Source organism: Pleurodeles waltl, chromosome 8, assembly GCF_031143425.1.
Source record: "Pleurodeles waltl isolate 20211129_DDA chromosome 8, aPleWal1.hap1.20221129, whole genome shotgun sequence".
NCBI lineage: Eukaryota > Metazoa > Chordata > Amphibia > Caudata > Salamandridae > Pleurodeles > Pleurodeles waltl.
Genome location: NC_090447.1, coordinates 599,629,486 through 599,652,225, shown reverse-complemented (window position 1 = coordinate 599,652,225; position 22,740 = coordinate 599,629,486). Strand labels below are relative to the sequence as shown.

Sequence of the window (22,740 nt, the reverse complement as noted above, 5' to 3'; positions counted from 1 at the left end):
TGGATATGTAAGTATTTTAGTCAACTCCAAAATAGTATATGCTGGAAGTCAAAGATTGGAACCAAACATTGAATCATTATCAGCTGTGGTAATATTACACAAATCTTTTAAGTATGGGGCAATGTAGGAGAGACCCTGGGTTCCAGCACGTCCTCAAAGAATCCTCTTTCGTTCAAGTGCCCCACTTCTATAATCTGCTAGCGAAGTAGTACAACTAATTGGCAACTTTGATTAATGTTTCTCTGACTTTTTTGGGATGTGTAGTAAATTTCATTCAGTTCTTCACTGGTCGGTGGCCTCTGTAGCTCCATCTCCCACCTCTTTTGACCTTCTCTTTCAGTGCAGTGCTTGGCTTGCATAAGGAATATTTTTAGATTTTGGTTATAAGAAGTTTGTCAGTGGTTTTACATAGAAGATGTCTTTCACATGGAGTCGTGCTTCTCCAGAATTGGCCCGGTGCGTATTTCCAAGTGGTGTAAGTGTTCTAGTTCCTATATGTTCCAGCCTTTCTTGATTAGCCCAAAAGATATACGGCCATCAGTATCAAACAGGCCTGCTATTCTTTTACCTCTCAAATGTTGCCTCTGCAAAAAATACTTGTGATCCAACCCAGAGAATAATTCGTTTTGCCTATTAATGACTTTGGAGGAGATGGATAGGTTGGAAGGTGTTTCCCTGATGCTGTCGAGTTCCAAGAGACCACGGTGACCCTAGTCATGGGTACAAACCACCCTCCCTGCCACCCCCAAAACCCCAGTGTTTACGCTTTCAAATATTCCAGGGAATCTTCCAGATCTGCTCCCCAGCCGTCCATTGGTCCACGAAACACCAAGATTTTTCACTTTCTTCTCTACTCCATTCTACTGTGTTTCTTAGTTGCCCTTCATGGAAGTAACTGTGCACGTGCCTCAGACCCAACCCTCTCTCCTCTTCCTATTTACACTTTGTCAAGAGCTTAAACTTTTTCTGTGCTGATCGTCTGTTTCTTACCTCCACACACAAAATAATTTGGAGGCTGAAAAGGGAGGACCTGTGCTAAATATAAAATCCTGGGCAGCACCATCATTTTTCTCTGAAATTCCCCAAGCCATTAAAGGCAGGCTCTATGCCAATTCTGAAAGTCTGCCTTGAGGGAGCCTGAGATGTCACCATAGGTAACCCTAGCATTTCGCCTAGAGTTGGAAATAATTTAACCGCTAAAAAATAATATATTCACCCGCCCAGGGCAGTAAGAAAAGCAAGTGTGTAATATCTTTCTGATCTGGGATGGTTAAAGTAAGGAACTAAGGCTTCGGTACGTTAATTTTGAGCCCCAAGCTAGTCCAAATCTATTGATTTTTCTTCCCAGTTTGGCAACAAAAGCATCTGTTCAGACACCACCAGCAGGATGTCAACCGCATAAAGAAAAATCTTGTATTCCTCTCCTCCCATATGGGTCCATCCCAACTTCTCTCCGGGTCCTGATTTGGCTTGCTCATGGCTTTGTATGGAGCACAAATATAAAGGGTGTCAACAGATAACCCTGGCTGAACCCCTTCTGAATGTTTAATAAATCTTGACGCTTCTCTGCCGACCTCTACCCTGGCAGATAGGATTCAATACCCACTAGCTATCCATGTCATGAACCTTCTGGATACAAAACTATAAGATTCCAAAGTTCCCCAAAGGGACAGCCAGTGAATTTTGTCGAAGGCTTTTTCTGTATCAGCTGACAGGAATAAATTGTTTTTCTTTACCCGCAATATAATCTTCCCTGGCGAGTTTGTTTACTATATAGCGCCTTAGGCATTTCTAACGGGATGAATCCAGATTGATCTAAATCAACCAGCCACTGTTTGTGTGACTCCAACCCCCAGCTAGGATCCCTGAGAGAAGTTGTACAACAGTTTTTCAGTTCAACAGTGGGTCTAAAGCACAAACAAAGTCTGTGTTTGCCAGGTTTTGGTAGCACTACAATGGAAGCCTCCCTCATAAATTCAGCTGGCAGGCTAGAGTTGCCAAAGGAGTTTTCCTCCCATATCTTTATTGATTTTAAAGCATAAAACATGAAACCATATTAACAGACTGTCCAGGACCCAAGCAGGGCAACGGGTCAAATACAGTGTATTGCCACATTCTCGTCAAACTGCCAAGACCAGCCGTATCATACAGATAACTATCACATAACCATTAGGTGTCATCCTTGTAGTCAAATCCTCTTGCTCTGGGCATCCAGGGCATGGGAGGGAGGTTACCAACTTGCTTCCCCCAGCCACCAAGACCCACTCAGACACGGAGGGACCGGTGCACTCCGCAATGAGGCACAGGTATGCAACTTCCACAGTTAGTCTCAACAGTGTGGGAGAGCTGCATCTCTGACCGCATCACCCACTCACACCAGCGGCATGGCAAGATAGTCCAGGGCAATTTGGAGGTTCCCACTGTCCACCATAGGGCAAAGGACAGAGTATGTGAAACAGAGACAGGAATCACAACGCTCTTAGGAGGTTTCTGTTAAAAAGGAAGAGAAACACACCCAACAAAAACCACAATTCAAAAAGAAAAAAGTGGCAGCAGTCACAATTCGACATGCCACTCAGGAAGAGGGTCCTCTTGAATAGCAAGAAGTGGGCTCTAGCACTGCTAGACAGCGCGGCAGAGGTCACAATAGTTCGCTGGAATCTTCTAGAGCCTCTTGAGGTGAAAGCAACTGAATACTTTCTACAAGTAGAAACTGCGGAAAAGCAACGCTACAGTTAGGAGACATTGAGCGCATAATAGACGCAATCTTTTGGAATCGTGTAGTAAACATATATGATGTTTTGTTGGCCGAACAAGATTGGCCACCTGAATTTGTCCGCACCTGCCCATATGGAGAAGACGTTATTAAGCCTTCCTTCTCACCCCTTGTTCCAGAGGAACTCGCTGAATCCTATGCCATTTATTGGGCTTTGGCACAGGCACCTGTGTTATACCGAAATCACATAAGATGGGGTAAAGAATCCCCCTACCATGTAATTCCCATTAAAAATGAACCTCAACCCCAACCTCAGTAGCCTATAAAACATGAAGCAAAAGCACCTGTGAGAGAAATACTCACACAATTAGAGTACCAGGGCGTAATTGAACCCTGTCTCTCCCCAATGAATAATCCATTAGTCCCAGTAGCTAAACCAGACCATTCATATAGAATAGTCTTAGACTACAGACACTTAAACAGTCATACACACACTTATGCTATACAAAACTCACATAGCACAGCACTAGTGAACAATATAGTGTGTAAAAAATACAAAACACTGGACATTTCCAATGTTTTTTTCTGCCAGAATATAGCGCCTGAGAGTAGAAACTTAACAAGTTTCAGCGCACTTGGCTCCCAGAAAAAATTCTGTTGTTTACCTCAGGGGAATAAGAACAGTCCAGGGCTATTCCCAGCTCGTGTGACAACAATTTTGCACAAGATTGGTCCTGTCCTATGCAGATGATATCTATCTTACGGATGATGAACTACTACAACATTTAAGACGGATAGCCGCATTGTTGTAGGATTTGCTGAATTTGGCTACAAATTCAATATAAAAAAAAAAAAAAAAATCACCTTCCTCGGCGTCCTGTTTTTGGGATATGAGCTGAGCTGTCAAGTGAATGAAAGAGCCTAGCGCCACAGTTCTTAGAAAAATGCGCACAGTTACAACCACCAAATTCGATTAAAAAAAATACAAAAAACTCCAATCTCTATTGGGTTTCCTAAATTTTGGCAGAATTTACATTCCAGATTATGCTACACGCATAAAACCTTTAAATGATCTGATACGTCCCGATTTTTCAAGTAAATTCTGGACAATTGAACATACACACATTCTGTGAGATTTGCACACAGACGTGCTTGCAGCACAACACTTACACACACAGGACAACAAAACACATTTGGTCATCAGAGTAATAGCTGGTGCCATTGGTTTCACCTATGTGACATTTAATGAAGGTGAGACCGTCCCAATTGCATACAAATCACACTTATATTCAGCAGCAGAACAACGCTTTGCTCCCACTGAGAAAATTCTCACTGCTGTACAGATCTGTCTTTAAAGAAAGACCTCTTGCCCAAGGAAAACGAAATAGTCATTTCTCCGATCCCAGCACTAGAGGCTGTTACAAAAGCCAGTGTTCCGAATGCAAACGCATTACATCCACGTTGGATACAATGGGCTAAGTCTTTGACAGCCACTGATGTAGACTACCTTTTTTTTACCCAAAATTACAAACTCAAGAATTTTTACGGTACCAAATAGAATACCCAGTTCCAGCAAATACATTGCCTATTGAACAATATCAGAGTCATGTACACCGATGGCTCAGCACAACCTGCAATTGGCACAAAACACCAATATTCTGCTGTTTGCGCAGTCGTAAGTTGCTGCATGGCGGGCGATACATTTTGTCCTTTACATACTATTACACCAAAGGGATTGCACAGCATAGTTGGCAGAACTAAAGGCTCCGCTGACGGCACTGGAACACACGGATCCTGCACAGCCTACGCTGATTGTTTGTGATTCATATTATTGTGTCCAGCCCTTTAATGAATACCTGCATATTGGCGCCAGAATGGGTTCAGAGCTTCCAAAGGCAACACCATCAAACACAGACTTCTGTGGGGGAAAGTAGCAGATCTGAAAGAGACGCTAACAAATGTCCATGTTGTACTTAAACTTGGACACCAGCGCGTTGAGATACACGTTGCTGGAAATACGTTGGCTGATGAAGCCGCAAAGTCAGCAGTGGCTGCTGTAGCTGCAGTGACTAGTTTGAGTTCAAAACCGGATGCAGACACATGGGCTGCCGTGACAGCTACGGCTGATGGTACGCCCTATCCTAAAGGATTTCCTGACAAATATTCCTACCGAATGGGGGAGGTATGCTGAACGCTGAGGTTAAGATACCAGGCGTAGGGGTACAAGACATTCGAAATAGAGATAAAAGATCACAATTGATTAAAGCAGCGCATGAGGGGGTGGCATCTGCCCATGCTGGTGTGGTGGCTACAATTTCGATCTTGAATGCCTCTTATTGGTGGCCAGGACTCTGTAAAGAGACCAACTAGTATGTCCTTCGTTGTGACATCTGTCAACAAATTAAAGTTTCCACTGCCAAACGACCGCCGCAGTCACCCCTCTTGATTTCAAACAAACCATTACAATGTGTGTACTTGAATCGTTGCGGTCCCCTAACACCGGAAAGTGCATACAAGTATATTTTAGTCGCTGTTGATTCATGCTCCAGATTTTTATGGGTGTGGCTGATGCTCGGACTCTTATTAAAGATTTGCGAGTCGTCAGCAGGTACATATGCAGTTGCGGCTTTCCATTCGGACCAAGGCCCTGCTTTCGCCTCTAGGGCATTCAGGGACTCCATGGATTAGTTGGGGGTCCAACTTGAGTACCCTTGAGTACTCTTCTCCATTTCATCCCGAGGGAAATAGTGTTGTGGAGCGATTAAACTGTGATTTAAAGCAACCCTTAACAGCCAGAGTCTTACAGACGGGTCGTAGTTGGCTTAACCACTTGCATGGAGTCCAGAGAGCACTTAATAATCTGCCTAGAAGGTCCCTGTGGGGTTGTACTTCATATGAGTACCTGTTCGGAACTCAAATGTATGTTCCGGATCTTGATGGTCCTGGCGTGCAGGCAGCAGAAACACCTTTTGACATAAATTAATGTGGCACTGTCTTACAGGAATTGCAACAGTTCTGTGACGATAATTCTACTATCAGTGCTGCCTCCACAGGAATCAAGGATGTGCCTGTAACATCTACTGGCTGGATTCCCAGAGTTAGGGATCTTGTATGTGGGAAAGTCGCTGTGAAAAAGGAATTTGGCCTTTCTTATCGAGCACCAGTCCCAGTATTAGGGTTACACAGTACCAGAACTGTAATTCTATCACAGTTGGCAGGTGCCAAAGAAAATCGTTTTGTCTCGTTTGACAATGTCAAATTACACCATGTGGCTGATCCTTTACAGCCGACCAAGAGGAACATCCAGTAGTTCCCGAATCCCTCTCACTACTGGTCAAAAAGTTCCTCTACAAGTTGTTAACACCAACACCGACACCTCTCCGAGCTTGGGGAGGGTAGAAGATGATCTTGCATTGGTTCCACTAACATCACCCAATATAGAAACTGTTGACAGAGTTGACACAACTCCCAACACAGACGGTTGGTGCAATCTATAGTGTGCCACCACAGGAAACACCAACTCGACCACTGACCACGGCTCCCCCATGTGCACGAACTGCTTCTGGATATTTTGCAGACTTCAATGATGACTGCTCAGACTCATTTGCCTCTTTGACAGCTGACTTGTCAAGAGCACGTAAGCTAAAAAAAACTGGCTTAAAGAAACATATTTTGTTTTTCCATGGAACTATCTATGGCTCTCTTTGACTGTCCTAGCTTTCCTACTTTGGATTGGTTTTGTTATTACCTCTTTCTTATTAATACATGGTCATTTTCTCCCTGAAAAATCAACAGTTGAATTTGTGGAGGAGGTCTTAAAACTACATTTTTCATCACGTAAGGTCTGAAGAGACTTATCATTTGTGAACATTTTCACAGTACCAATACCTGATGGAATTGTTTGGGACTAAGTAATATTTGAAATATATGGTCCCACTGAAGTAATTCAAATACCATATGTGTTTAAATTATCAATGAATGAGATTGTCATACCAGGCATTGTTTCTGATGATTAGGATGTGAAAACAGTTGGTTCTATGATGATTGAATTGCAGTATTATACTGTCTTTGAAAACGAAGATGTTTATCAATCTAAGGAGAAATGTGGTGATATGTTTTGCTATAATTATTATGGGCACCATTTCATACATAGAGCAAGCAGTCCCAAAACTGTTTTAAATTATACACAATGGGAACATTGTCCGACTCCACCACAGGGGAGTTCCAAAACATATTCTGAAAAGTTTACATATTTTTCTGGACACAATGTAAAAAATTCTGAGTCATATTATTTTAAGGTACCACCTACTAAGGATATACATATATTCATGATGAATACGAAATGTATATATTCAGAATCCTTTGTTTCCCGGTTGTCTATAGAAGGCTATGAATATTGGTTGAAGTCAATCGATCTGAAAAGTGTATGAGGAACAAAAATTTGGCAAATTAGGGGAAAGGAAGCTTTATTTAGAGCATGCCTCATTCCTGTACAAATGATATTTTTAAATGAAACCGCACAACAAACAAGTTGTTTAGGCTTAACTAAAATTAAGGAATTAAACATGCCCAATATACCTGCCCCTGCAAAGTTTTATAAATGGCAAAAATATACAAATGCAACTGAAGATCAGCTCGACGAGTGGGTCCAGAATGGTACATTTAATGTTTCACTGACACTTCATGGCGGGTGGTTATTGTGGCCAATAGATACCAATGGGTGTTATCAACGTTTTATCAACTCCTCAGGGGGTTTTAGAACTAGTAGGCTGGACCTTCGCTATATATCATCCGAACATGTGGGTATAGTTACGACATATAGTGTTGGTAAAATTGTGCCAGCAAAGGTTAAAATCATCCTCACTAGATGCGGTTAAAGAACACCTCAGTCTCCTGTCTAATAACACTGACTTACAGGACTTCCTGTTAGGCCCCAGAAAACACTGTAGGAAGCGTATCTTATATGAAGTACATAAGGAAATTTGGAAGCTTTCCCAACAAGTAGCAGCTGCCCTGTTTAAGGCAAATAGACCAGGAAAATAAAATAAATAAAAAAGCAGTAGCTGTTGTGGATAATGGGATTAATACCTTGTCCGACCTGATATATACTTTAAGTAATATCGTCTCTTCTGCTGTAGACCTTATACAAACAGATATGTCTTCTTTACACCATGGACAGTCAGCTAAGGTCCATTATGTAGTTGGGTTGGACACTTCAAACATTGAAAGCGGGTCGTGTTCCCTGGCAGGATGTCCCTGGCAGGATGTCAGAGGGAGATATTTTCTTCCTTTAATTTAACGCGACAACAACTGATGGCTAAGAAGGAAGCGACTTATGTCATGCTTAGCATCCAGAAATTAGAAAAATTGCTTTTTACTCTGGCTGAAGTACCACCTGCTGAGTGGCTAATACATGGGGTCATTAATTTGCCTATTTCAACACTTCAGTTCACCTCCTGTTTAAAACACATTCTGGTAGGCAGATATGAAAAGCTGGGAGATAGTTACATCCATGAGGTGTGGGAGCTTCCCTTCTCGTACAAATGCTTCAGTGGCATGAAATAAGTCTTTCTTAGCGGTAGTGAATGCAAGACTTCAGTCAGCCATTCAACGTTTTGTAAACGGCTTTCCTTGCATTGGGTGTGTAACGCCTCTGCTGCAAACTTGGCTTGTTATCTGAAGGGAGTTCCAGTCCCTTGATTAGACCTACGTTCCAGGTGCTTTCAAATGGCAGCTACGTCCTCCTCAATGGTGAAGACTGTTGTGGCATGCGGGCCGGAATAGTTTACGTTGTTTCGGTCTCTAAGGTCGTTACATGCTGCGGGAACGTACCCCCCCCCCGCAAACTAATATTAAAGAGGTCGCTGAGATTTGGCCTCACATTGCTACTTCAAATGTGAATTTTGACAAGTTGAGCAGACTCAAGGCTTCACTGTTTCAAAAGCATGTGGCCCTTACATCTATGCGCGAGACCTACTCACTGCAGATGGCAAGGTTGTAGCCAGAGATACAGTCCCTATTAAATACAAACTTTCCGAAACACTTTGGTGAGCTCGTGGGATGAATATTTAATGCGTGCAGTACAACTGGAATCGCACATTTTTTCAAAGCTGTTGGTTCTGGTTTCATTCACACCTTCTCCTCCGTATTCGGTTTGATACCATCAGCAATCCACTCTATTTTCTCTCGGATTTTCGGGGGGTTTCCGATAACTTTGGCTTTATTAGCTGGCATCTTGCTGTTGCTATTTTTTATGCGCATGGCTGTCCCGCTGCAACAAGGAGGAATAAAGGCTCTCCCATCAGTGCAGCTGTGTCGTGAACTCATGATGCAGTATTTTGGAGCAACACTCCTGGAGCAATTGGAGGGTGGCTGATCTTTGTCATTCAGACCAGTCTTGCATTGTGTGCAGGCTGTGTTTCGGTGCCTCTGGGGCTCTTTTGAACACACACTACAAGTCTGTCTTTCGACGCAGCGCTTGCCTACAGTGGACGCTGATCTGTTGATGTTCTCACTGAGGGTTCATTACCGGACATGCGCATTGAGGTTGCGTTTGCTCCGAGAAGCTACTTATGAGTTACCCTTCTTGGAGAATGTAGCTCCTGACTCATCACTGGGCACAGCACGGAATGCCGCCTTGGCTGAGGCTACGGAACACAACTGCTCCTTGATCCTTCTTGGCGATGACTTTATGGATCAAATCTGTTTATTGACATATAACATATATGAACCAAATACAAAGCTCTGTGCCTACATCCAAATCGGACAGCTGTCACAATTGAGCAGTATTCCTTGCCACACATGTCAAAGAACAGCCCGCCAGAGAATACTGGTCGACATAATTAGACATGCTTCTTATCCCCATAGCCCCGCCCCTAGAAGCCTATAGCCGTAGCACAAATGACAAGGTAATCCGGTCCAAGAAAGAAATGAAAACTGAAAAACTAACAGGAACACAAAATACATAACTGTGCTTCCCCGCGCCACCCTCAGCAGTACCACCCCATCCTGCCCCTCCTCCCTCCTTGTCCCCGGCTCCTCCAGGAAGGACCTCCGCACCACGCCCCGCTTCACTGGCCAGCCTCCCTCCATTAGGTATCTCGCAATAGCCCCAGTACCTTTAAATATGCTGGGCAAGTCAATTTGTTAAATTCCATTGACAAAATCTGAATTAACGGTCTCCTTAGATTACAGATGTCTCCCGCCCTCTGCCTAGATGCCAGTGTTAATTTCTCCATTGCCAGGATGAACCAGAGCTTATGAAGCCAGGAGGTATAAGTCGGGACCCTATCCAATCCCAAGATCACTAGGGCCACTTGCAGCGCTGCATTAAGGGCCAGGGCCATCTGCCGCCCTCTCTGCGAGGGAAGGTGAGCGGATTGGGTAAGCCCAGAATAACATATGACGGCAGCCTAGGGATCTCTGTCTGGAATACTCTGTCTATATCGGCCAGGATGCTCTTCCAGTATCTATTTAACTTGGGACAATGCCATAGCAAGTGTATAAGTGTGCCCGTGTTACCACAACCCCTCCAGCAAAGCCCCGACTTAGAGGGATCCCACGCATGCACCCTTGCCGGGGTATAGTACCAGTAGGTAGCCAGCTTATAGGCCATCTCTGTCCCTGATGTGTGGTAGGCTGTGTGATGCACTCTCTCATGGACACTTTCCCATTCCTCCTCTGTCAGCTCCCTCCCCAACTCCTCCTCCCACCTCCTCTGCCCCTTTGATTTAGTCGGCAGTTCCACCCCCTGCAAAAGTCTATACAATTCCGAAATCACCCGCTTATCATCTTTCTTTACCAGAAGCCATTTCTCGAACGGTGTAAGCGGCCTGTCTACCAATGGCCTGTTCGCCGGCTGGAGGGCCCAATGTCAAACCTGGTAATACATCAGCCTGTCTGCCTCCATAAGCCCATAATTCTCCCTCATCTGGTCAAAAGGAATTACCCCATCTGCATCAAATATGCTCCCAACCCTTTTGCATCCCCCTTCATACCAGCTGCGAAAGTGCTCCACCTGTAGACCTGGGACAAAGTCGGGGTTCTCACAAATCGGTGACATGGGAGATGGGAAGGTCGTCAATCCGCGCTTCTCCGCCACCACATCCCACGCCTGGAGAGTCACACCTGTAACCAGGGAGGAATAAAGCCCAAGCGCTCTGTGCCTACGCCGGAGCCAGGGCTGCTTCCAAATATGCGACCCAGCGACCGCCTGGTCCATAAAGCACCCGTGCTTTTCGGTGAGCGGGTGACTCCACTCCAGCAGAAAGCGTAGCTGGGCTGCTTGAAAGTACCTCAGCAGGCAAGGGGCCGCCAGTCCCCCCTCCTCCCTAGGATGGTACAAGGCACGCCGCGGAATCCGCACAAGCTTCCCATTCCATATAAATTTCAAAATCGCTGACTGGAGTGACGCTATTGTATGTGGCGGCGAAGTCAGAGGGAGCATTTCAAACACATAAAGTATGCATGGCAATACTGTCATCTTGACCGCAGAGACCCTGCCAAACCAGGAGAGCCTCTGTTTCCCCCATTTTCCTAAGTCCCTCAGAATCTCCCGAGATAGGGAAGTGTAGTTCAGGCTAGACGTCTTCGCCGCCGATGTTGCCAAAACAGTGCCCAGGTAAGGTACATGCAAAGCTGACCATATAAAGGGATATCGAGACCTTAAGGCCTCCCCATGCTCAGGAAGGATTGACAGACTCAGGGCTTGAGATGTCTGCGTATTCACTTTGAACCCAGAGACCCCGCTAAACGCGCTGAGAGCATCCATGAGGGCAGGCAGTGAGACCGTGGGATCCGCCAGAGTGAGAATCACATCATCCGCATACAAACTAATGAGGTGATGGTCTCCCTCAAATTTGACGCCGGAGATGTGAGGATCATCGCGAAGACGCTGGGCAAGAGGTTCCATATAAAGCGCAGAGTCCCTTTCACTCCGACCGCAGCCTTAGGTGCACGGTAAATGCATTGTATCCAGGACCTGAATGCCGGGCCTACCCCAAAGCGCTCCGTCACCTGGAACAGAGAGGGCCAGTGTACCCTATTGAACGCTTTCTCCGCATCAATGGAGAGGAGAAGCGCCTCTCTATGAGATCTATTCGTTTTATCTATTAAATGTAAGAGCCGCTTCGTGTTGTCCCAACACTGTTGATGGGATATGAAGCCCGCCTGATCCGGGGCTATGAGTCCAGGCATAAAGGTGTTAAGGCGATGTGCCAGAATTCCGGTGAATAACTTGGCGTCAATATTTAGAAGCGAGATGGGGCGGTAGGAACCACATTCCTCCGGGTTCTTCCCCGGCTTATGAATGACCGTGATGGTAGCCTCCATCATGCTAGGCGTAAGGGTTCCGGTCACTAGAAAGGAGTTAGAGCCGCACTAGGAGCTGGGCCAGCTCTGGGCAGAATGTTTTATAGAAAAGCACGGTAAAGCCGTCCGGACCAGGCGACTTCCCAACCGTTAGGCGGGAAATCGCGAGATCACCTCATCTATCCTTATGGGCTGGTCCAGAGTGGCTGCATCCTGTTCACGGAGCGGGACAGTTTGACAATCCGCAAGATAGGAGGAAGGGTCCGCATCGCTCCCCGAATCCGCTGCATACAGCTCTCTATAAAAATCAGCAAACACCTCAGCCATTTGCACATCCGACCGTACCTCACCCTGAGAAGGTGAGTGCACTATCTTTATAGCATTGGCCGTGCGGTGCGCTCTCAGGTTGTGGGGAAGGAGTTTCCCACAGCGGTTACCCCCTATATAAAATTTGTGTTTAAGCCGTGCTACTGCATACTCCGCCCTGTCCCAATCCAGCCGTTTCAGCTGTTGACGCATCTTCTCCAATTCCCTCCACACCCTGGGAACGCTAGTATGCTTGTGGGAGCGCTCCAGTGCAGACACTTTCTGTCCTAACACAGCTCTCTGCTCTCTCCTGGCTTTGTTTTCTTTGGCCGAGAGTGAGATCACCTCTCCACGAACGACTACTTTCAGTGCCTCCTAAAGAGTCTCTAGGCTAGTCCTCCCATTGTCATTGTGACTAAGATAGTCAAGGATTGCCCGTCGCAGCATCTCTTCCACAAGCTGGCTCTGCAGTATAATGTCCCTCAAACGCCATCCCGGGGTCCTGACTCGCCCACCATCAAGGCGGACCACTAAGGTGATAGGGGCATGATCTGTCAGAGCTCGAGGCTCAATCGCGGTCTCCCTGATACGAGAAGTAAACTCTAAGGAGGCTAAGAAGAAATCTATACGTAAGTCTTGGAGGGCGCCGGGTAGAATGAGTAGTCCCGGAGAGTCGGTGTGCCTTCCTCCAGACGTCCTCTAGGTCACAATCAGCCAGCCACTGTCGCCCTGCCGGAGTCAGCGCCCCGGTCTGCCCACATCGGTGTCCGGAGCGATTCAGCTCATTGTCCATGACCAGGTTGAAATCCCCCCTGCCCCCCGCCCCCCCCCTTTACAAGTATAGCCCTGTCTGGTGTAGTGAGGATTGGGGGTATGGCCTGTCTCATGAATGTTTCTTGCTGTGCGTTAGGGGTATATAGTGTGGCAATGGTGAAGTGGAATGACTCCACGTGCACTTTAATGGCCAGGAACCTACCCCTAATCTCGTGTATCTTGGTGCCTACCTCCCCAGGAAAGACCCTCGATATCAAGATCTCCACCCCGGCATGCTTCGTAGGAGCAGAGGACCAAAACTGCTGGGGAAACCACGTCGAGCGCATCAGATATGTATCAGTTGACAATAAGTGCGTCTCCTGTAGGAGGCAGATAAAGGCTCTCCGCTCTCGCAAGGGCAGAGAGGATCGCCAACCTCTTTGCAGGATTATTAAACCCCTGGACATTTAAGCTTAGACATTTAAGGGACATGAGTAATTGAGCGGGGAACGCGCCTTAGTCGGGGTCCTCCACCTAGGGGCAGCAACAGAGGTCGGTACGGGGTGGGCAGCATACATAAGAACAGGGATCAAGACAAGGGCACATAAGAATGCTAGGGGAAGCACAACAACTTAAGACAAAGGCGCACAACAGGTTCATATCTAACACACAGAAGTCCTCCATCGAATGTCCAAAAAGAGGCAAGATCCAGACAGGGGTCGACAACACCTCACGAAGTCGTCACTTGGCGTCCAGAGACTCCGCCGCCCAGGCCTAACTCCAGCAGCTTCACTTCTTGCTCTAAGAATGACCCCAGATCACTGCAGCGACACTCTAGGGCCATCTGCTTTTAGGCACTGGTCCCCGTCACCAGACTGTTCAATACAGATTGTCTCTCCAGCGCTTGTGCGGTCGAGGACGGCCTCGGTTGCATCCGCTTCTTCTCTTTCCGTCGCCATCGCGGGTGGTCCTCGGCGGTGGCTTCTTCTTGCGGCCCGGCGCTCCGCTCCGTCTCCTCCACGTTTAGGATCCTGCGCGCCTCCTGCTGTGATTTCACCTGACGCGGGTGGTCTCCCCAGCAGAACATAAGGCGGAAGGGGTGACCCCAAGTGTAAGGCGTAGAGTTCGCCCGGAGTTGCTCTGTAATAGGCTTAAATTCTATTCGCCTCTGCAATGTAGCAAGAGGTCCTTGAATAGCTGAGGCGTGTGCCCTCTAAACTGGACCTGAGTGAGGTTTTGTGTTCTCTGCAGGATGCTCTCTTTAGTCATAAAATTATGCACACAAGCTAAGATGTCCGGTGGGTGCTCACCTCCCCCCCCTCCCTCCCTCCATCCGACCTGCTCTGTGAACCCGATCCAATGTGATCTCTTGCGTGTTATCCGGACCCAGGATGGAGCGGAACAGGGCCGGAACAAACCCTCTAATATCTTCTCCTTCCGCCCCGGTCGGGGCTCCCCTGATACGTATGTTATGCCACGTAGAGCGGTTTTCTAAGTCCTCCGTCGCCATCTGCAGGAGCTCCTGTTGCTCACACAGACGCAGGACCTCTTGTTGCAGTTGTTCCACTTCTTCTCCCCAGGAGATCTCGCTGTCTTCTATATTCGCCACCTTTTCCCCTAGTGATGTAATGTCCGCACGCATATCCCGCATCTCCTGCAGATCCATCCTAAGAGAGTCAAACAAGGAGGTAAAAAAACCTTTCGTAACTAGGGCCCCACCTTCGTCCTCCGCCTCACCCCGGTCCTCGGGCCCCCTCGCCAGGGCAGCCCCCTCGGCAGGCTTGCCCTGCAATAGGTGAGATCTTGTCAGCATCTCCCTCACCGACTGGTCCCTTTTCGGCTTGGAGGATGCTATCAGAATTCTGCACACCAGCCATCGCAGGGACCAGCCCAGCACCCGTCTCAGTCCACAATACCGCACAGCAAACTGCTTCCCTGCAGGACCACTAGCTCTCGCTGGGGCAGATCTCTCCTGCCCTACGCACTGGCTTCGGCCAGAGGACAGCCTCCGTCCCCACCGCCTCTGCTCCTTCTAGGCCGACCCAGAAGGACCGTCTCTGTTGCGGGGGCCCATACCAAGGCCCAACTCCGGTAACCAAAGTTCCCTCGGGCCTCCACAAGCCCGCTCACACCGCGGGCCAAAATGTCCCGCCGAGCCGAGGACAAACTTTCACCCCAGCGTTGCGTGGGGCCCCTCTTCTTCAGGATCCAAGGGGGGGCTAAGGGAGCTCCCTCTCCCCCACAGCCGTTCATCAGGGGCCCAATCACGGCCCTCGGGACGCTGGGACGCCTCCACAGGCCACGTGGCTCCTCTTCAGTTGTGGCTCCCCCGGGCCCGTACCGCTGCGGCCCGACTGCCGCCGCCGACTCCTCCGCCGCTGTGCTCCGTGTCTTTGTGGGCTCTCCACCCACGTGGCCGCTCCGTGCAGCCGGAGCTTCATCCGCTGCGTCTGCCGATTGCGGCCCGGGCCTAAACAGGCTCTCCGTCTGGCAGCCCCTCCCAGCCCACCGCTCCACGCCGTCCCGAGTCCCCCTGGCGACCCTCGGGGGCGTCCTCACTGGTGGGGTCCCGGGACCACTAAGCAGCTGCAAAGGCCCGGGCGGTGGAGCTCGCTGTCTGCTTACGCCGCCATCTTGGGCACCTTGGCGATGACTTTACGACTTTAACATCGGCCGAAGTGGATCTCCTGTCCTCCATGACTCAGGAATCAATTGGAACTTTTCAAAATTGACTTGCCCTTTGAATTAGGTCTTATGCCACATGCTCATGTTTTAAATTGACACGTTTGATGCTTATGTGTCCCTTTGACTTGTCATCATTGACATTGCTTTTTATATATATATATAATATATATATATATATAGTTGAGCTTTTTAGCAATAAATTCATATCTTATTAGATTAGTCCATAGAAAACAGTGACACTAGGATAGCGTTGTTTTTATTCTTCACTCTTCTCGTCACAATTTTAATACGGTCATGTTGTGTCGTCCTCTGTTTGTCATTTATAAAAGAGACTCAATTGTGAGAGAACCGGATGACACCTGAGTGACCACGACTTCCCTGAGAAGCCAAGTATGTCATGCGCTCGGCTGCCCAGTGATCACTATCCTTTGGTGGGAATGAGGCACTGCTACTTATTCGGAGGAAAACCCGGATTGGAGCGACAGGTGTCACCCGCAGTGGGTTAGACTTAGTCTCCCACACCGCAGACGATTCTGCCACTCAAAATCCAGTAGCCTCATTAGAATAATGAGAGCCTACGCAACACCCTGCTGAAAGTCGAAGCTGTCTGAGACCAGCTGCCCCGTTTTAACCCGTGCCACTGGCCATCCTTATAAGGCTCAAAGCCACTGAGAATACCCTGGGGAAAAAAATGCCTCTCTTCCAAAGTTGCAAATAAGAACACCATACCAGGGTATCAAAGGCCTTCTCAATATCAAGCAAAACCACCACTTGAACCCTGGTGCCAGTTGGAGGGGGGAGGAGTCTCAACAGTTGGTGACGGTGACAAATGTTGAGGAAGTTATGTCTGAGAATGAATCTGTTCTGACAATAGGTAGCAATCTGGACACCAAATCCTTCCCCAGAATCTTGTAGTCTAATTTGACAGAGGCCGGAAGGACTGAACATCCAGCAGATCCCAGCCGGGTTATGAAGTACCACTGTTAAGGCCTCTCGCAGCGAGTCTTAAGCAGACCCCTTTCCCATGCCTAATTATATACTTCAAGCAGCCTGGAGAATAGAGATGCACTGAAAGTGCATAGTATTCCTTGGGTAGTCCATCTGTACCTGGGGCTTTACTGCAAGCTATTTGTGTTATAGCCAAACAGATCTCCTCAATCTGATGAGGGTAGTTCAAGTTTGCCTGCTGAAATGGATCCAGTTGGAGATGAGGAAGCCTCCCTTAAAAAAAAAAAAAAACTGTGCTGCTTATCTGACGGGCACTCTACCACCTCAAACAAGGCCCAATAATAGACTACAAAGTTCTTGATGTCCACTGAAATCTTGTGGATGCCACCACATCCATCCTTACCACTAACGTCATTGGTCTCTCTTGTAGGAAAGCTATGTTTGTATAGTGTTGCTTAAGGTAGGTTTGAATGTGTTGCATCCTGATGGGAGTGGTCATGCCACTCATGTTCCAGGTCAATAGATTATATTCCAGTATCAGCGCTCACGGGGATGTAACCATTGGTTCTGTGTGCATCTAGCAGGCCCAGGTAACCATTATTGAGCTTTGCCTGCGGAGCTCCCCAGCCTGGAGCCCTACCCCTCAGGTATATGTGCGTGTGCCGTTGCCTGCGATGATCAAGCTAGTGTACTGGTGTAACTCCAGCAACATGTAAACTGTTTAAACCACCACCTCATCCCACCCATCTTGACCGAGCACCACCCGGTGCCCAGCCAAAGCAACAAATGTATTACAGACATATATGCAATACACATATAAATCAAGTCCAAAATGGTAATCTGCAGTGCATGGATATTTGTGTTCTGTGGCAACCGGCCTCTTAGGCCCACTACAATGCACTTGGTGCCAATTGCCCCTCTCCCCCCTCCCAAAAGTTCACCCAGTGTCTGTCCAGCCTACCAAAACCAGGCACTGGGCTTGCTAGCCAGACGAGTCAAAGGGTCTTACAGCAAGTCATCTGCCAGATGTGGTGTTACCTCCGGACAAAGACAGTCCCCACCAGGAGAATCTGCAGTGTTGTTGGTGTCCGATGCAGTATTGGAAGCACAGTCCGATTAGAGAACCGCAAATGAGTTGTGGCAACATCACCACCACTACTTGTGTCCATTCCCTAACTGCCTAGTCGGTAGTAGAACAATAGCATGGCCTCCTGGAATGACAGTGGTTTGATCCTGAGATCAGCCAGTCTTCGTTTCGCTGCCGGCGGAATTGCCAGGCCCTTAGCATACAGCCATGTCCAGGCATCCTCCCCATCAATTACAGGGTTTTTTGCGTGGATAGAGAAGTGCAAGTTTCAGTCCAAGACTCTACAGCTGTTGCTTTACAGATTCATAGGAGCTGCAGCACCAGAGCACTTGCAGTGAAATGTGGATAAGCATTGATGATAGTACCCTGCAATTGCCAAGGCCTTTTGTCCTGAAAAGTTGGAGGTTCAGTAGGCTTGCTATCACCAGGTGCAGAGGAGGAGGGTGGCCTGGCAGGAGGTGCGCATGCTTGTTCGAGAAGAATTCTAGAACCTTGTGGGAGAACACTGCAGAGACCAGCCACTGCTCAAGGAAAAGTTCACACTCTGGCCCGCTGAAGCCAAGGAATTAGACATTGTTTCGATGCGAGCACCACTCGACAGCCTCATCCTTCCGTTGCAAGGTGGTGATGTCTGCCTCTATTTGAAACTGTAACTCCTGCTTTGTGAGATGCAGCGAGGCTAAAGCGGACTCTGTGGTGTCTCTGCTTTTTGCCAGTTTCCTTTGGTCCACTCAAAGCAGGCCCACATGCAGGGAGACCCCGTCAATAATAGATTGCAGGGTGCTTTTAATGTCCAGAATTGCTTACATTATCGTCTCAAACTGGCCAAAATGTCTGTCAAGGGTGGCCTCCAGGTTGCGTAAAGTACCATCTTCCTGCAACAGCTCACTGACCCGGGATGTGGGATCCTCCTCTGGCGGAGATTATTGAGCAAACAAGTAATAAGGCAGCGAGCTAGTGACCCCGTGTCTCTCCCAGCCATTTCAAGGTGAGTATCACACACACACACACACACCAATCAACAGGGCCTCAGTCCACCAGCCAGAGGCGTACCTGCCCTAAGTTCAAGCCCCTGCTGCAGGGGTTAATGAGGGCCGCAACACACAATCGAGGCTGAGGTTGCAGACCCTAGGACATCTTGGGGGTGGTAGGCAGGACCCCTCACACCGCAGTTAGGGCTGAAGGACTCCTCAACACCCCCTCACGGCACTGTGGAGCACACCGTGGGTTCATAGGATCCACAGCTCTAGTCTGCACTCGGGCAGCCACCACCAGTCAGGGTCCAGCAGGGCAACAGTTCCCTGCACCCCCTCTCCCCAAACCCCCCCATTGCAAGCTGATTCCAGTATAGGACTCCTTAGAGGGAGAGGGCATTACAACAGGCTCACAGCCACGCTACCCCCACTTAGGGTGCTAGAATCTGAGGGCAAACTCCAAAAGGGGGCTCCACCATCCTTAAGCGGCACTAATACGATGCTGCCTTGCTCAAGTCCCTCAGCTCCCATTACTCACAGGGCTCGAAGGGGCAGGAAGAGGCCCCACTCCTTGCAGTCAGGGCCCCAGGCATCAGGGTCCTGCTGGGGGAGTGCAGGTGTAGTCTTTAAGGCCGGCCCCCTAAGCCCCATCGTCCACTCCAGCAGGGAGGAAACCAGTTACCTTGCAGTCCGATGCCTTCCCATAGCCAACAGCTGCCACTAAGTTCACCACCGTGGCCCAAACGCATGCAGTGCCACCGTTCACTTTGGTCGGACTGCCCCGGGCCTTTAGCTCACTCCAAAGTGACAATGTTGTGGGTGAGAAAGGGCCACGGTTGCCCTGCGATGGGTGTTTAAGGGTCTCAGCGCCCAGGATACTTAAGGATTATGGCTGGGCCGAAGGTTATAAACAGGTGTCTGCGCCATCCCCATCTTGGCCATGCTTGTCGCCAGTGGAGTTAAAGACAAACAAGAACAGTCACTAGTTGGTGACAAGCCAGTAGAACCATCAGGTCCACATGCTTTACAGTTCTGTAATTTTGAAATGCCTGAGATCCTCCTCCAACCCTAGCAGAGTAGCCTGAGCTCCGGTGAGGCATGATAGATTTTCTTTCCTTGAGGTACCTTGCAACTACTCCTTTCCTAACAATCTGGGTAACTTGCCACAGTAATCTAGGAAGGCCTATCTAATATCCTCATCCTTAGTAGTCAGTAGCTTCGTACTTGTCCTGATGGCAGTGATCATTACGTTATTTACTCAGGCCCATAGTGGGACAGCATGCAAGTTGTCTACTCTATTGTTGTATGTCTGCTTCATCATGAGGAGAGTGTACCCTACTTTATCCATATTTAGTAACTCGTATTGAGTAATGTGCCTTCTACTTGATGCCTGATCATCCTCATCCTAATGCACTTTTATTCCACCTCCAAATTTCCTTAAGTTTGCCTCCAGTATTACCCCCGGTTCTTTTTGGTCTTTGTTTAATTTTGCTGACAGGAAAATAAATTGTTCTCGTGTTCTCTTTCTCTTCCACTGTATCCTTAACTGGGTCCCAAAAGTGCTTCACATTATCACCACTCCTCTCGTTGCCAGACGAGTGGTATTGCCTTGGAAGCCACTTTGTCCTCAATTATTTTTTTTTATTTTTTTTATGAAGTGCATTTCCTCTATTAGACAAATGTGACTGTAGGATACGCTCATCAGGGAGAGCACCGCTGATCTTTTTTGGGGGGTAATTAAGGCCTCAGACGTTTTAGAACTTTAGGGAATCTCCCATTATGGCTTCAGGGAATTACAGGAGGCCAACTAGACGTGTACTATCGAGTTAGGGCTGCAAGTTGGGGGAGGATGAGGAGAGGGCAATCAACATAGGCCACCCCATGTTTGGTGCTATACAGATACTTACTACCCCCGCTCCCCCACAAAATAAAGCATTCTTAACCCTTAACATTAGAACACATACATAGTCCAAGGGAGACACTTTTCTGTCCCACTCAACCTCTGTTGAGAACAGGAACTTGGAATTAATTTTTACCTCCATCTCGCTGAAAAGATTTTCATCTTGCCATATAGTAGCACAATATTTCTCCCCAGCCAGAGCAAACATCTCTGCAGTAGTAAAGAAATGCGTTAGACTTGCCACGCAGGTCTATCCCCGATGCAAACCCTCAAACCTCTCTAGAGGTGTAGTCATTACCTCTTTTGAGACTCATGTAATCACCTTGCCCCAGAATGCCTCCTATATCAGGGATGGCACTCCCTCTACTTTTCATACTGCAAGGGATCTGGACCGGTCCCTCATGACGATGTTCCAACGTAGACCTGGGCAGAGAGATGCAATTTGCGTCCCATTACACCGCCATCTTGCCTCCATGCCTAGCAAAACATTTTAATCTGCTCTCTCGACACCATAAAAATATCGCCACTGACCTGGGTAGAGAACCTTGTGGATGTCCGCCCGCCGCACCCCACCAGTCCCCACCTCCTCCCCACACTTTATTTATATTGGGCGATTTAGTGGATTTTCAGTCCTGATCTTTAATTTTTGCCACTCTCTGAATTTGGTGCCCGGTTTGCAGAATGGGAACTTTTTGTGGAAAGATTGTAAGGTCTTTTTTTTTTTCTTTTTCAGGTTTGACTTGGCAGCGTAGATGTCTGTAGACCTATTGTAAAACATTATTAAGGATATACATAGAACGAACGGCCTTTTGAGGCCCACCCAGAGGAATATTACTCTCTCACCTCATTCTGTTATCTGTTTCGTATAGCAATCCTCCCCTATGTTGTGCTAGCATTGTACTGGAAGAGTGACCGTTTTATGTCTCAAAAGTACAAACAATTTTCACACTTTTAAACTATCCATCTCATAAATGAATTGCATACAGCAAACAATCATTTTGTGTTTTTTTTTTCACGGCAGGTGGCGCTTTTAATATTTTAGTAATTTCTCCAAATGTAAAGCTTGCAAATACTTTTTTTGTTGCTATGAACCTTTTGAACAGCTTTCATTGGTCTTTTAGGGCCAGTTGTTTAGAGAGATTGGTCTGAATAGTCTGAAGCTTCGAAGAGATGTGAGAGATGAAATAGGGGGTATGGGTGAAAATGAAGTAGGGTGTCTTGTCATCTAGAGGAAGAAGTCATCTTAATCTCTCGTACGTAAAGACATACAGGTCTTATTCAGCATTTGGTCTTGAATACTATCAATCTTTTGTAAAACGTTGCTGTGTGAGCGTCTTATGCTTATCTTTCTACTTTCACGCATCTGTGGAGCAGGCTAATCTTTCACCTTCTTTCTGCCTCCTTAATCACTGTTATGCCATCCCAGGCCCTGTTTAGAGTATCGATTTAAAGTGGGGGGGGCCGACTGATGTTTGTAAATGAGCTGGTGCTTGCAGCTTTGCCAGGATCCAATAAATGCTATATATTGGTTATACATTGAATTGTGTGTAAACACTGTATATCATTTTGTCGTCTTTGCTTTCTCTTTACGCTTGACAGGTCATCCCTTCTGTTGTTCCATTCTCTTCTCCCTATAGATATTCACACTGTGGCCCTTGTATTGTGTGTATTTTGTGTGCCAGGTGTACATTTGACTTGAGTTCGCTATTATTTAGTTTGGAAAAGGAGACGGTTGCTCCCGTAAAAACACTAGTTAACATATCACATTAATTATAAAATTAAATTGTATAAATCAAATCACTGATAAAATGCAGCGTGAAATAGCCATGCCTTGTAAAGCTGTACTTTACGTTATAGTTTCTGGTCGACTGATGGGCTTGTCTTAGTTATCTTCCTGTTGTTTTTTCCAGCACATCTCGGGAAGCTGTGGCTCAAAACAAGCTGCAGTTGAGTAGTTTTGCCTCAGGAGAATTAGGTAGTTTGCTGTGGTAGCGCGGCAAATCACAGAAGCCTTTCCAAGCAGTGTGTGCTGTCCTCTTGTTTCGTGTGCTGAGTTTATCAC

General features: G+C 47.4%; 1 protein-coding gene across 21 annotated transcripts in view; it reads left to right on the top strand.

Annotated features, from left to right (window-relative positions):
• The window catches only part of TFDP1 (transcription factor Dp-1), a 439,810-nt gene that overhangs the window by 86,295 nt on the left and 330,775 nt on the right, over positions 1-22,740 (top strand). The window lies entirely within an intron of this gene.